Source organism: Eulemur rufifrons, chromosome 19 (genome assembly GCF_041146395.1).
Source record: "Eulemur rufifrons isolate Redbay chromosome 19, OSU_ERuf_1, whole genome shotgun sequence".
Classification (NCBI taxonomy): domain Eukaryota; kingdom Metazoa; phylum Chordata; class Mammalia; order Primates; family Lemuridae; genus Eulemur; species Eulemur rufifrons.
Window position 1 is genome coordinate 8,684,781 of NC_091001.1, and position 14,760 is coordinate 8,699,540.

Below are 14,760 nucleotides of genomic sequence, written 5' to 3' on the forward strand. Positions count from 1 at the left end.
ATCAATTGATTTTCTCTGGTGGAAAGGATAATCTTTTAAATACCTGTATGCATACCATACACCAAAATTTTACCCTCTGAATCCTTTGAATATATAAAGAACTCTAAATTGTAATAAACAAGCCAATGAAAAATGTGCAAAAGATTTGACACTTTACCAAGGAAGATATACAAAAACCTCATGCCTTATTCAGTCCTAGTAGTAAAAGGATTGTCCTCCACGCGCACAAACACACACACACACACACACACACATGCACACACACACACACATGCACACACACATGCACACATGCATTCATTCCCTTGACCACTATAAGTTCACTTGTCATTCAAGGCTCAGTTTAAATGCCCTTAAGTCATACTTTACCTTCAAGGTTCTTCCGCTCCGTTGTGTCACATATTACTTTGTATGGGCCTTGATTGTAGAACTTTTCTCACTCTATTATGATGATCTGTTTCTGGGTCTGTTTTCTCCACTTGAATGTGAACTCCTTGAAGAAAAAGGTGGTTCTTCTTCATCTTGTTCTTTCCACCACCAAGCACAAGACCTGGCTTAGAATAGGTGCCAAATAAATGTTTATAAATAGAGGGGAAAAACATTTCTTCCTTATTTCTTGTAATGTAGATTATATCCCCTTTTTCCCTGCGGTCCAGTAACCCACGACCTTCCATTGGTTTTCAGACACACTCTTCAACGTCACCAGAGAATACAGGATGGCCTTTGTGCTGTGCTCCCGGGGAGCTCCTCCATTCATCTGACCACCCCTCACTAAGCACCTCTCTGCAGGTGTCTCGCCCCTGCCTTGCTGACTTGGGGATACCCCGGAGAGCTACCCTGCTGCACAAGAGGCAAGAAAGCACTCCCTGTGGGTTAAAAAAAATAATGTGCTTTCATATCACAAAGTAATGCATGTCCACCATAGAAATTTAGGGAGTTCAGATACAAAAAAGATGAAATTACTCTTAATGCTTTTACAGTTGATCACTTTTAATCATTTCACAGTCTTTCCAATCTTTCCACTTTTACTCTTTCCAGTCTTTCTGTGTGTGTGCCTGTGTGTGTGACCAAAATGAGATCAGACTGTTGTAGAGTCTGTTTTTTCCTCTTTAAACCACATGTTGGACATATTCCAATGATATTAAAATTCTTATATAACATTTCCTTTTATATTTAGAAAAATTTCTTTCAACAGTCCTCTACCATTGAACATATATTGTTTCTAATTTGGAGCCATCATAACAAATTCTACAATGAACATCCATGTCCCTATATCCCACCCTGATTATTTCTTTAGTATAAGTTCCTTAAAGTACAATTTTGGGGCAAAGCATATGTTAAAAATTTAAACTCTTTTAGTTTTATTCCATGAGATACAATCTTTTAATTTAGAGTTTATGAGAGCTCTTCATTAGCACACACAACTTTTTGGACTTAGCTCGGTGCAAGTTCCTGGCTAATTAAATGATTTTGGTTGTCGGACTCATGGTGCCAGGGAAATATGTATATACCGTGAATGAATCATCCAGCACAGATTTTTCCTTCTACCAGAGGTCCCCACAATTTGGCGTTTCCTGTGGACTGTTTCACTCTAACTTAGTCGTGGTTGCTCACGTCTTGCCCTTCCTGTTTTCCGCCTCCTAGTGGATGCGTGTGCTTTGAATCACGCTGGCCCCGATCGCTAAATCTCATTTGGCCAGATCCTACCTTCAAATCCAGGGGCGTTTTTCACCAGCAAGTCTTTCATTGGTTTCTCTTTGCCAGAGCTTGTAACACCTTGTCATTTGGTGACCTTGGTCAATCTCAACAACATGTTTTTATCTTATAGAATAGATCATTAGTAAAGATTAAATGGGCAACACCTATGCTGACCTCCCTGGCCCCACCCAAGCCCCACCCTGTGTCAGTTTCATCCCTGCATTTCGTGACACTTCCATGCTTTCTAATTTTCACGCCACGTGATCACACATTGACTCAAGAAGATGAACTCTACAGTCAGAATCCCCTGCAGTGCCTTACGGAGTGACCACACCCAGGAACTTGAAGATTTCATCTCCCATGTGATTTTCCCCAGGCTCTGAAATGATCCCCATGTACCTTTCTATATCCATGCTCCACCTTCCCTAGCTGGCTCTGTGTTCCAGCAGGCTGGCCTGGAGGGGTTGCCTCACTGGACTCCACAGCCCTCTGGCCTCCAGTTGGGTTCGGCCAATAGGGAGCACTGCAGGAGATAGGAGGGAGGTCAGGGTATCCATCACTCAGCTTCCTTCCTCAGGATTGTCACAGGATGGCTGAGTCCTTCCACTGAAGGCTCCTGCCTCTTCACATGGCTCTCCAAGGGCCCCCACCTACACCCTCTCCTTGCCCCATCAGCCCTAGGGGCAGCCTGTTGTACCAGCCTCAGCCTCCCCCTCCATCCCCTGTGTCTTCCCTAGACCTTACCCATCCTTGTAAATAGTCTCTTTACCCAACTCTCCTTGATTTACCCAGTATAAGAGTGCCATCTGCTCTTTACAGGGATCCTGACTGATATATCACACGATAGGACCAGCCCTAGGAAAATGCCACTATGGGGCTGGGCTGGACATGGCCCAGGCCCATCACCTCTGCCTGCAAACCTCAACTGCGCCAAATCTCTCCTAGAACCCAGCCTCCCACCCTTCTCTTGGATCCACAGGTGCTCAGCTCTTCTGGAGCTCTCATGTTTTTTAATATAAAAGAACTTTGAAATTCTCTTAACAAGAGCTATTTCAGATGTTCCAGCATTTTCCATTTATTCATTTAACAAACATTTATCAAGCCCCTCCCATGTGCCAGACGCTGAGCTAGACACCAAGCACACATCTGCGAGCAAAGCAGACATGCTCAGTACTGTGAGCATGAACAGGAGCTGTGAAACTAGTAACCCAGAATGTTCTGAGGAGGTGGGGCTTCCTGCAAAAAGAGTGTCTTTAATTATGTGCGTTTCAACTGGGAGCAGGTGCCTCTTTCTTCTGGAGGTTTACAGTCAACATTCCATAATATCCTATTTTCATGCAAGTACAAGAAAATAGGAAGGCAATTGTTTCTAATAAAAGAAACATTCTGGAAGGGAAGAGAGCCTTGCATCCTTATGATCAAAGGATTGTCTCGAGCACCCCACAAGGCCCATCAATCTTGGCACGGGTGCAGCAGGGTTGTCACCTTCATGCCATCCGCCCTGCCTCTGCTCTTCCCAGGCTTGTCGTCTTCTCATACCTGACCCCCTTGGCCTATTAGGCAAGGTGTGCATGTCCCAAGCCTCATGCAGCCACCGTCCAGGATCCCCTTTCTTCTTCCTGACATGGTGTCACTCCCAGCCCACTGCTTCTAGAGATTAAACCGTGACGTGGCTACCTTAACTACCAACCAGCTCTGGACTCATGAAAGTGGTGTTTCTTCTAGACCAGGTCTTCAGCTCTTAGCTCATTCTGGTTTTCTATATCCCATGAAGGAGCCTTTCTTGGTTCTTGTCCCTTAAAACCCAATTCCCAATGCCAAAACTCGAGCGTTCCTCTTCCAGTCAATTCCTAATTAACTCCTCTTCTTTAGAAACCTCAAAAAAAAAAAAAAAAAAAAAATTGTTCCTTTTCTTTCTTCTCTACTCTCCTTTTTTGCCTTCTCTCTTTCCCTTCTCAACTTTTTTGCCTCTCATTCTTCCTAAGAAGAGCTAAAGGAGTTCCTTGCCTTGAAAAACAGATGTTTTCCTGGATATTGGTAAGCAATTATGGTTTTATAACATTCAAAATTCAGTCACTGTCTTTAAAATAATGATGGTGGTGAAAATAATAACAGCTTCCATTGTATAAAGTACATTCTTAAAATGAAATTAAAAAAATAATAGCTTCCAATTATTATGTTTTCTACATATTGGGCACAGGACTGAGAACTTTGTATGCATCAGCTAATTGAATTCTTATAGGAGCCCTTGAAGTAAGTACTGTCATTCTACCCTGTTTACAGTAGAGGAAACTGAGGCTGAGAGAGGCACAGGTGCAATGACCTACCCAAGATCACACAAGTGGAAGAGCTGAGGCTCCAATGCAGGCCTGCTCTATCTCGACTTTCAACTTTCTTAACTTCACCACTATGCTATTTAAAGGAATCCCGTTCTAATTCCTCTTGAAAAGAGCAGTCTCTTGCCATAGGCATACCCCCTCGTCAGCTACCTACTTTGTAAGTTTAATCTTTCATATAACACAGTGAGCTTCCTTCAGCAGGGCACACCCTTCCTCCTTTACTAGGGGTGGAAGTCTTGCAGATGAAACCTCCTACTTACTCTCCGTCCACTGCCGGCCCGTGCCGGGTGTGGCAGTGGGTGGGGAGCCACCCAAACCACCTCTTTACATCTGCTCACCACAGGCTTTCACGAGGAGGACTCCGGCTGCAGAGACTGCTCTCCTGACAGCCCTCCTGAGAGCTCAGCAGCAAACACTCGCCGAGGATTGGAGCTTCCGATGATACACAATGTCCACATGGTCTGTGTTTCTATAAGGGAGGGTGTTCTCCATGAAAACCAGGTGCAGAAAAAGGCCATGCACGTGGTTACACTGAGCCGTGACAGTCCAAGCGTGCATTCAAGAAATATGCACAGAGTGTCAATTATGTACCAAGCAAGAAGCAAGGAGCTGGGCTCTTTCTTCAAAGAATCCATACTTTCATCAGTAGAAGGAATAACATATTCTAAGTGTCTTTGTCGTAGGACTGTAATATCATTTAGCAAATGTTTCCTCTCCCCTCTCCCTCCACTGTTCCCTGCCCCATTGATTTGGGACTTGACTATGTAAAATACTTTGGCTCGTGGGATGTGGGCAGAAGCGACAACATGCCCGTTTCAAGTGAAGCCTTGAAGAGGCACTGCAGCTCTCCTGAACTCCTCTCCAACACGGAACGTTATTTATCAATGCAGGTGTTTTTTCAGCCTGGGTCCCAGAACAAGAAGACATGTAGGGGCATCCCTGAGCCACAGTACCCAACCCATAGCCACTGATGAGTGCATGAACAAACAACACACAATTGTTATTAAAGGCCACTGGGACTTTGAGGTTGTTTGTTACACAGCATCACCGTAACAAAAACTGACTAATCCAGTCTCATACAGAATTTTATTCCAAGCCTTCCCTGGGAATTCTTGCTCTTCGAATTGAATTATTGTTCCTGCAGTTGACAAATGTCACTGATCCATTCAAGGTGTTTGTAGGACTACTAGTTGGGTGTGGGAGGCTGTCTGAACAAAGTTTCTGATCGATATGTCATATAAAGTACCTGCAAAAACCCCAGGTGCCCGGCACCAGCTCTTCAACAGAGAATATTGTCAATCACTGCTACCCACAGACATCTTATTTTCTATTGTTCATTATCAATTTCTAAAGTTAACATTAGCCACATCAAGGGAAAGCCTTGCTTAAACGCTCCGAAGGCTCAAAACGAGGTTAATGTTTATGATCTAAGACCAAGGAAGACTAATGAAACCTAGGACTGTGGCTTTAGATTCCTTTCTAGTCACCATCTGACGTGCTGTGGGTGTTTAATCGTGTTCTTTTAAAAGCCTTAGTTCAACAACTGTTTGTGGAGCACATCCTGTGTGCCAGGCACTGGGAATACGAAGGAGCAAGGCACGGTGCCCGCCGCCGGCTCACTGGGTTGCCGTCGTGTGGAGGAAAGATGAGTACGCACAGAACTATCAATAATCGAGGACAACAAAGGTATTTTGAGAGATGTGCCAAAAATTTGCTAGGGCGGGTTCTAAGAGAGAAAGATTGCCTCCTCCAATCAGAGCAGCATTTCAAGCAGAGCCGACCAGACTAGACGATGAATTACGGAGAGATGCGATGGGGAGATTGGGAAAGGCCACGCTGTGACCAGCTTCCAGTGCCAGCCTGGCGAGTTCGTTGTTGAGCCCAGGAATGACTGAACGCTTCACGAAACCCACCACGCCCATGCCGGCCACCCCTTCACCGGGCCCACCGTCTGAGGTCTTCCGAGAACTGAAAGTCATTAACAACTGGAACCTCCACAAAAATGAACAGAGGTAACAAACAGGTGCCCACGAAAAGTGGCTATGACCGCAAGACGGTTTCCATGACTACAACCAAGCAGGAGCACTGCAAGCAGCCTGAGTTTAGGGGAAAGATGAAAAAGGACTGCTCAGTGGCTGGTGCCTTTGCAGGTGTTTCCCACTGCAGACGGCCTCGCCGGGAAAGCAGGATTAGGCAGTGCGATGGCCTGTCTTGAACCACGGTGCGGCCTTGACAACGAGGTGTTGCCTCTCCAGGAAGCAGCGTCTCTGGCGGCTGCTTATGGAAGGGCAGGGCCCTGCACACCACACCCTCCCCACCCCCACACCTCTTCCCCAGGCTGCACCTGGCCTCTGGCCTCACCTGCCCCACCTAGTTACACCCATGACTCCACCTGTGGCCAGAAAACACATCACTGTCAGGCAATTACAAAACAAAAGGCGGAAATTCAAGTAGTGCCGGGTTCCAGCTGGACTCAGGTGAGCTCCTCGCACCATCTGTGCGCCCCTAGCTTACTGCCCCCCAAACCCTGATGAAATGTGAGCTCATCTGTCCACGGGTCCGCTTCCCACTGGGCCGTAAGTTGTGTCTCTTCGCGTTTGTGAGCCAGTGCCCAGGCTATCGATAACACACAGTAGGTAGCAGCTGCAGCTTTTCCCTGTATTGAAATGCTTTCTCTTCGCCCACACTTGACATACCACCTCTCATTTAATCCTTCCAAGGACTCGACCCTACAGGGTTAGTATGATTCCCCGACTGTACAAACAAGGGACTCGGAACTCAGAAAGGTGAAGCCATTCCTCCGAGATCACACAGGAGAGGAGCTAGGGTCGTCTGACTGCAGGCCTTTCTTACGGGAGCGGGTCCATGTGCATTGAGTGGAACTGCCAGCCAGCTTTCTGGGATGGATAAGACGTGTCCAGATCACCCTTTTGAGAGAAAGAGACATACGGGCCTTTGTTTATTGTCTGAGGACCCTGTTTGAAACTGATTGGAATCTCTAGGCCTGTGTAACTGGGAATTTGTGGGAGCTGTTCTGTAATTCTTTCACCGGGGTTACACATGCCGGGCCAGGTGAGGCTTCCCCGAAGCCGAGGGCAGGAGCTGGACACGTGGCAGGGACTTGCGGACCGGCAGACAGGCCCCCACGCCCGTCGGACCCCCAGCGGTGGCCTCCAGCGCATGCAGAGTGCAGAGCACAGCAGGTTGGGAGCACAGGAGCCGCCCCGGGGCTTATTTGAAAGAATATTGACCTAGGAAAGCTCGGGTGAGTGTTCGAAAGGTCATTTGGCTCAGGGCAGTCGTTTTTAATCCACTGGGGCATGAATCCCACAATGCTTTCAGATTTTTCCAAGAAAGAAAACCGAGCCACAGTCACTGCCGGATGGTGAACAGCGTTTGTTTCGTCCAGGACCACATCCCCCAGGGCCGCGTCCGGACACATCACGAGGCATGTCTGAAACAGCCTGGTTTATCGTGCGCTGACCCCGGGCCGGGAGCCAGAGATAAAGAGTGTGACTCGGGGCCCTCCGCTTGCGCTTGGGCAAGAGCGCGCAGGGAGCCGCCCTGCTGACTCCAGTCTGGACCGTCTGGTTCATCAGGATGAAATTATTTTTGTTTGCGGTCACTCCCACTGTTCCACCTAAAGAAACAGGCAGCAGTGTCAAACCTGGTTTGAACCCTGCCCAAACGCACGCACTCGGAGCGCAGGTCTGTACCCAGACCTAAGAGGGCAACACTTCCGTAAGAACCCAGGTGGTCCCAGGGGAAGCTTGGACAGAAGTGAGGGGCCACGGGCCTAAAAGCAACTCCTTCTGGACCTACGTGAAGACCAGTTAGGGAACTAGTGAATGATTTACAACTGAAAGGATTTACAAACAAGAGCACATTAACTTTCTGGATCACTTAGCCATTATAAATTAAGAAAATGCAGTTGAAACACAAGATTCCAGAAGGCTTAAAAGATAGAGCAGGCAGTAGGTTAATAACTGGGACTGTTTTAAGACTTTGCCTAAATTCAGACTTTAGCTAAAGAAATCAACCCAATTAAATTAAAGGCTGGTATTTTCTTCGGCAAGCCTGATGCTCATTAGCCTTAGATAAGCAGCTCAGAGTAAGTACTCAGGTAATTAGGAAGGGAAGAGCTCGATGCCCTATTATATCAGAATTCTAGGTCCACCCCATCCTCCCCCGTTCCCACCGAGTGATGGAAAGTTGCAAGCTAGGTCTCTCATTTGCAAATGATCTCATTTTTAAGAACCCAGGATAAATTTTAGAATAATTAATTTAGCAAACACTTTGGAAAGAAATTTGTGTTTGTGTGTTTTGCTGAGTTAAACTGTTTTCAATTAACATCGATTTTCTACTACACTTATTTGGAGACAGGCTTGGAACATTTATCTTTCTTTCCCCATCAGGAACTGCTTCTTGTGCTTATTTCATTAACAATTATGAATCCAAAATCAATTGACTAGTATAAAATATCAGGAGGAAAAAAAATGGGACCAGCAGAGTGACCCTGCTCTAGAGAGTATGTTCCCGATCTTGAAGTAACCAATCACAAAAGACATTATTGTGGGAGTATCCTAGGCTCTACCTATGAGGAATTCAAGTCAAATCAGAAGTGGAGACAGATCACCTAAGGCTAGAATCAATATTCAACTTATACGCTCTGATATGGCCAGGGCTGCTGCCTACAGTTGTGCAGTGTACAGCCTGCACAACCATACAATGTCGGTCTGAGTATGGCCTCAACAATTGTTTATATCTGGTATCTTTCTGATTTACTAGTGCCCTGCTGGTTGAAAACATTGTGAGTATCGCTTTGTCAAGCCCGAGACCCTGCTGGTTACAGAGGCTCACTCACTGAAATCTAATTTTGCTCATTATCCCTTTACCTTGTAGGCCTTAAGGTAATCTCTGCCAATTTGCGGGGCAGGCGGAGGGCAGGGATCTGTACCATCAGTGTTCAGCTCGCATGCAGTCCGTTAAATCCCCCCATTTTGGCCCTGGTGCCCATCTACCTGTTATCTCTCCACCAGAGAGCTTCTGTTTTTCCAAAGAATAAACCTCCAGACACCTTTCAGCTCTATGAGAAACAGCCCTCAGAGACATGGCTCGAGGAAAGGAGATCGAGAGGTCTAATGACTCCTCCAACAGTTTTCACATTACTCCTCATATCAGCTCCTCCGCCCACAGCTCCAGAAGTAGCCAGGCCTTCTGTGCAGCGACTTAGCTGCCGCCCTCACCACCAGCTTGAGCGGTGCCTCCTGGCAGGCTGCTAAGGCGGTTATGATAATGTCCACCGTATTATCCAGCTCCCGGGACTACGCCGCTGCTGTCTCCTCTCCAGTTTTCCCTGTCCTTGTGAGTTTATGCTTAAAAAAAAAAAAAAGTTTTTGCTGCAGTTTGAGTTTGGGAGAGAAAACTAACTTGGATAAGTATGTTGAATCCACCATCTTAACATGAAGCCAGAGAATGCTATTATATCCTGTTTTTAGGTTTAACGCCACGTGCAAGATTTCCTAATAAGAAATTTAAAATTGGTTCTCTGAAATAATCTTTAAGGGTTTTAAAAATTATTGTTTTACTGTTGATGTTGATGTTGTTGTTGTTGTTTTAAGGACCATGAGAATCCAACAAACTGGAAATTCAAATTAGAGATCCTAAAGCAGTGACAAAAACTGTTTGGCACTTCATAAGGACATGAGATCTTCTTTGTGGTGTCCAGAACAGATTGTCAGCCCCTTGCTTGGAGAGTACGGGTGATATTATGATTATCGCCAGTGGCGAGGATGATTGTCTCTCTGACCAAGCTGAACATATGCAACAGTCGTTCCTTCTGACCCAGTGGGAAACTGCGCAAGCTCCTTAGGATTCTACACACACAGAGATCTGTCAATGGCAGGAGTTACTGACCCACCACAAGAAAATACTAACTTGATTAGCCACTGACATCTCATTCTTTTGAAAAAAATAAAACAAAACCGCTGAACCCTTGGTTGTAGGAAATAGAAAAGAGGGGCTTACCTTACACCGGGTTCACCCTACCCTCAGGTTCCTTGGTCTCTTCACTCATTACTTGGGCCCCGACAGCTGCCACGGGAGTCAGCAGCCTGCAATCCTCATTCCCAGTGTTCCTCTGGGGACCTCATGGGGTTCATCCGACCAGTATTTAATGAGTACCTACTATGTGCTCGGCAAAGCAAATAAAAGACAGTGCCTGCTTTTGTAGACCTTTACTCAAGTGGTGGCAAAATAACGCAGCAGGCAAACATGGAAGTAGTGAATGTGAGGACTAAGTTGTTTAGGAAGAGTAGGGGACAGAGAGGGCGGGGTTAGGGTGTTCAGGGAGGTCCTCTCTGATGAGATGCCTTCGAATTGCTGGAGAAAGAACACTCTAGGAAGTGTGTTCCCAGAAGAACACAAAGCACAAAGTGGGACTTGAGGCAGGAGCGTGGCCAGCATGTGTCAGCAACAGCAAGAAGTCAGTGTGGGGGGAGGATAGTAGGAGGTGGGATCAGGAAGGCGAGTGGGTAAGTCAGGTAAGGTTTGGAAGCCACTGGAAGCTCTTGAGCAAGGAATGACATGTTTGGACTGATCTTTTAAAACCATCATTCTGGCTGTTGAGAAGAGGCCACGGGGGAGAGGGCACGGATGTGAGCAGGCAGATGCCACCGCAGTCCGGCAGGCGGAGCTGGGGGCTGGAGGCAGGGGAGTAGCCTCGGAAGTGGTAACAGGGGAAAAGTTGGATTCAGAATATGTTCTGAATGTCGAGCTGATGGATTGGATGTGGAGTTTGAAAGAAAGAGGCATCAAGATGATGCCAAGGTAATTTGGCTCAAACAACGTAGGCTGGATGTGCCATGTATCGAAACAGGACAACTTGGAGAGAAGCAGGTGTGCACTGAGCAAGGTCAAGAGTCCGGTTTGGGTTATAAGACGTCTCCCAGACGTCCAAGGGCAGACGGTGAGCAGGCAACTGGATACAGGAACGTGGCCTTCCAGGAATAGACACAAGACGGACACACAAAGTTCCCTCCTGGGGAGAGCCACAGGCAGGAGCTGCGGAATGGGACCCCAAGCCCAGGGGACCTGGAAGGCACAGTGTCAGCCAAAGTTACTCTGGAGACTTCAGATTTAGTACTGTTTATCCCGCTGGGTTTTGACTTACCTGGGACCTGTCGCTCCCTTCCCTTCCTGTTCCTCCCTTGGGAATGCGAGTGTCCATCCTGACGCACCGTCAGAACGTGTTTGTGTCCACAGGGTCACAGCTGGAGAGGAATTTGCCTCGGATGAGTCTCACCCATATTTGATTTAGATGGTATTTAGATGAGACTTCAGACTTTAGACTTTCGAGGTGATACTGGAACAACTTAGGGCTTTCGAAACTGCTGGGATAAAACGAATGTGTTTTGCATGACAGAAGGACATGAATCCTGAGGGGCCGGGCAGAATGCTGTAGGCTGAAGATCTGTGCCCCTCTGACATTCCTATGTTGAAACCTATTCCCCCAGTGTGATTGCATTTGGAGATGGGGACTTTGGGAGGTGACAGGTCATGAGGGTGGAGCCCCCAGGGATGGGATTAGTGCCCTTGTGCCCCTTTCACCCGTGAGGACACAGAGTGAAGGTGGCCACCTGTGAACAAGGAAGCTGACCCTCACCGGACATGGAACCTGCCGGAGCCTTGATCTTGGGCTTCTCGGCCTCCAGAACCGTCAGAAATAAATTCCCGCCGTTTGTAAGCCACGCGGTTTATGGCATTCTGCTCTCATAGCCAGAGTGGAGTAAGGCAGGCTCCCTGTCAAAAACATTGCTAAAAGCCACATCCTCATTTAATGTTGTTTGAATCTCAAAAGAAACTACACAACAGCTCTTAAAACAAACTGAAGCAATGAAACAAAACAAAGTCCTTAAACTAACTCCCACACACATGCGGACACACACGATCCTGATTCCCACCCAGTTCTCATTAAGAGAGTCTTTCTAAAACCAGGCAGTTAGAAGCTAGACAGGCCTCCCTTTCACCCCTCCTCCCATGGCCTTAGAACCAGTTAGGAAAAAATACACCGTCAGGCAAGGCAAGGCAAGCGGTCGGGAGGGAGCGGCGGACTCAACATTGCTTCTGGCAGCAAGTGGAGTTCCAGAGAAACTGATAATCGGAGTTTTTATTTCCTTGCTTAACCTGAGCTGACTTTATCTAAAACTAATAACTTGGCAAGAGTACTTCTACAAATTGCTCCACCCCCACCCCCCTTAATTATGGAAAGAGTTCAAAGAGTGAAAAAATCCATGGTATCTGCTGTAAGAGAAGTAGACACTTGAATAAAATGATGCCTGGAGTCATGAGAAGTGCGAAGCAGCCCTTGCTGGATCTGGACTTGGTTAGCGATGGCCTGCCAGCCACCCGGACCCTGCAGTCGCCACTCAGTCAAAGGGACTTTTATATCAAACCCTGAAAGGCTCCGCTGTGACCAGCCAGAGTAAAGGAGCAAACAGAAGCTAACAGCGCTTCTTCCTCACACCACAGGAGAGAAGGCAGGACCCCCAGTCCTCTTTTCTGGAAAAGACCTGCTGATGGCACAGTTCTCTCAGTATAAAGGCAAACAACAGGCGTTAGAACTCCACCACCCGAATAAATACAGGGCTCATTTATGTGTCTAATGGTTAACACAGGGTGTAAATGCCATGGGTCACATGGGTTAATACAGAAAGAAAACAAATGCAATCACGCCATTAATCATTGACTTGTGCTCTTAACTCCCATGATAGGCTGAACGCTTAGACTTTCTTCAGAAGAACAGTAATAAAGGCAAGTGGCCCCAGCTTGCACTCCCAGCAGCTTTTTAATCAGAGAAGATTGCCGGGGCCATAGATTTAACATTGGCAATTAAGCTTCATGGGCCAAGTAAACGCACTGGCCTGGTATATTTCCCTAAAACCCTATATTCGATAATGCCATAAATTGGAATTGCATTGCACAGAAGAAGCTGATTCTAACTGCTGCGAAGAAAGTTCACAGAAGTTCACGGTTAACTTGGCAGGCCGAGGCAGGGCACTTGGCAACTGCACAGATTCTGATTTCAATTCCCTAAATCCGCCCCCAGGATTTCATTCTCTAGAGGATGGGTTGGCAGCGAGAAGGTCCCTCTGTGATTGATTTATTAGCTCCAGTGATTTATTTACAATTTTACAGGATATTGTACCAGGGAAGAAAAGCCAGTTCCATGGAAGTGAATCAAATCTCTTGTGGGTTGATGTTTTCTGCTGACCTTGTAAACCTCTCCCCTAACCCCATCACTTTTTGGAGTTTGTACGGGCAAACTTGGGAAAGTTGGTTTGGAGTATGTAACTGGGTGAGAAATCCTTTGGGGTTTTTATTGTTGTTGTTAAAGCTCAAATCACCTTTGTCCTCCAGGCTTCAAAACAAGAATGGCTTTTAAAAAGGGGGGCGGGGTGGGACTGGGGGACAACTTCAGGGGGTGGCACCGTCTGTTGCACCGAATAGAGTCTAAATAAACATTTGCATCTACAAGCACAGGGTCGGGTCATCTCTTCCAGGACCCGAGGGGACTTTCTAATCATCAGATAAAAAACATTGTTGGCTCCGTTTCCAAGAGGGTAAAATCTGTGAGTTTCCACTGTTTGTTTCTTATGTAGCTTTCTAGTCCTATCTCCCACGGCATCTTCCTCCCCCGTTCTGTTAAGGCCATCGCCCCTACGGACAGTCACCCACAGCTCTCCCCACCTCTCTGCTCCTCCACCTCTTGCCACCAACCGACACTCTCCCAATACATGCGTGAGCGTCCACACACACACACACGCATGCACTTTATTTTGAGCATTTACCAAGAACCTTCAATGTACCAGATACTGAGCTAAAATCCTCCCAACAAACCTGCTGGGTAGGTGCTTTTTAACAGCCTCACATTCCAGTTGAAGAAACAGTCTCAGAGAGTTTAAGTCCCTCACCTAAAGTCACACATCTGGTAAGGATTACAGAGATGGCGCTAGAACCCAGCTTTCCTGACTCCTAAATAAAACCACTATCCTCTGTTCTCTCCCCCCAACTCCCACAAATCTGCCTCTCCAAAAATAATGTTTTTTTTAAATTAATTCATCAGGCTAAAATAGCTTTCCAGATGCCTCCCGTTGAAATTCACCTTTCCCTCTCCTACGTTCCCTTTGTATTTTGATTTAACCTCTAGTATGACACTTAAAATCAATTTCATGTCAAAGTTAATATGCGTCTGCGTCCCTAAGGATATTGACTGCAGGGATATTGACTGTGGCCAATGCATGCGAGTCCCCAGCGATGCCCACACCACGCACGGCACAGAAGACATGCTTAAAAATATTTGTTGACTTCAGTAGAAGAAAAAATTCTCTGAACCTCTTCATAAGGTGAGTATGCCAACAGAGAATGGGAAAATTTCAGTTGACATTGGTTTTTGTTGTTGTTATTGGGTTTGTTTGAAGATTTTATTTTTTTAAGAGAAGTTTCAGGGTCACAGCAAAATTGAGCGGAAGGCATAGAGATTTCTCACGTACCCCCGCCCTCACACGGGCACAGCCTCCCCCACTGTCAACGTCCCCCGCCAGAGAGTAACGTTGGTTACAACTGACGCACCTACAGACTATCATTATCACCAAAGTCCGTAGTTCGCGTGAGGGCTCACTCTCGGTGGTGTGAATTCTGAATTTGGACACATGTATGATGACAT

The 14,760-nt window shown here is 46.6% G+C and overlaps 1 long non-coding RNA gene across 8 annotated transcripts; it reads right to left on the reverse strand.

The window, feature by feature from the left end:
* Window positions 1–262: 262 nt before the first annotated feature.
* LOC138400120 (uncharacterized) lies at window positions 263–12,642 on the reverse strand. 8 transcript variants are annotated; one of them, XR_011236217.1, is made up of 4 exons: window positions 12,560–12,642; window positions 9,059–11,837; window positions 2,098–7,677; window positions 263–550 (listed from the first exon to the last, which is right to left on the reverse strand). It is a non-coding gene; the product is annotated as an uncharacterized lncRNA (long non-coding RNA). The 8 variants fall into 8 exon arrangements; XR_011236215.1 differs by having other exon boundaries at window positions 12,544–12,642; XR_011236216.1 differs by having other exon boundaries at window positions 9,059–11,308; window positions 11,701–12,642.
* Window positions 12,643–14,760: the final 2,118 nt, after the last annotated feature.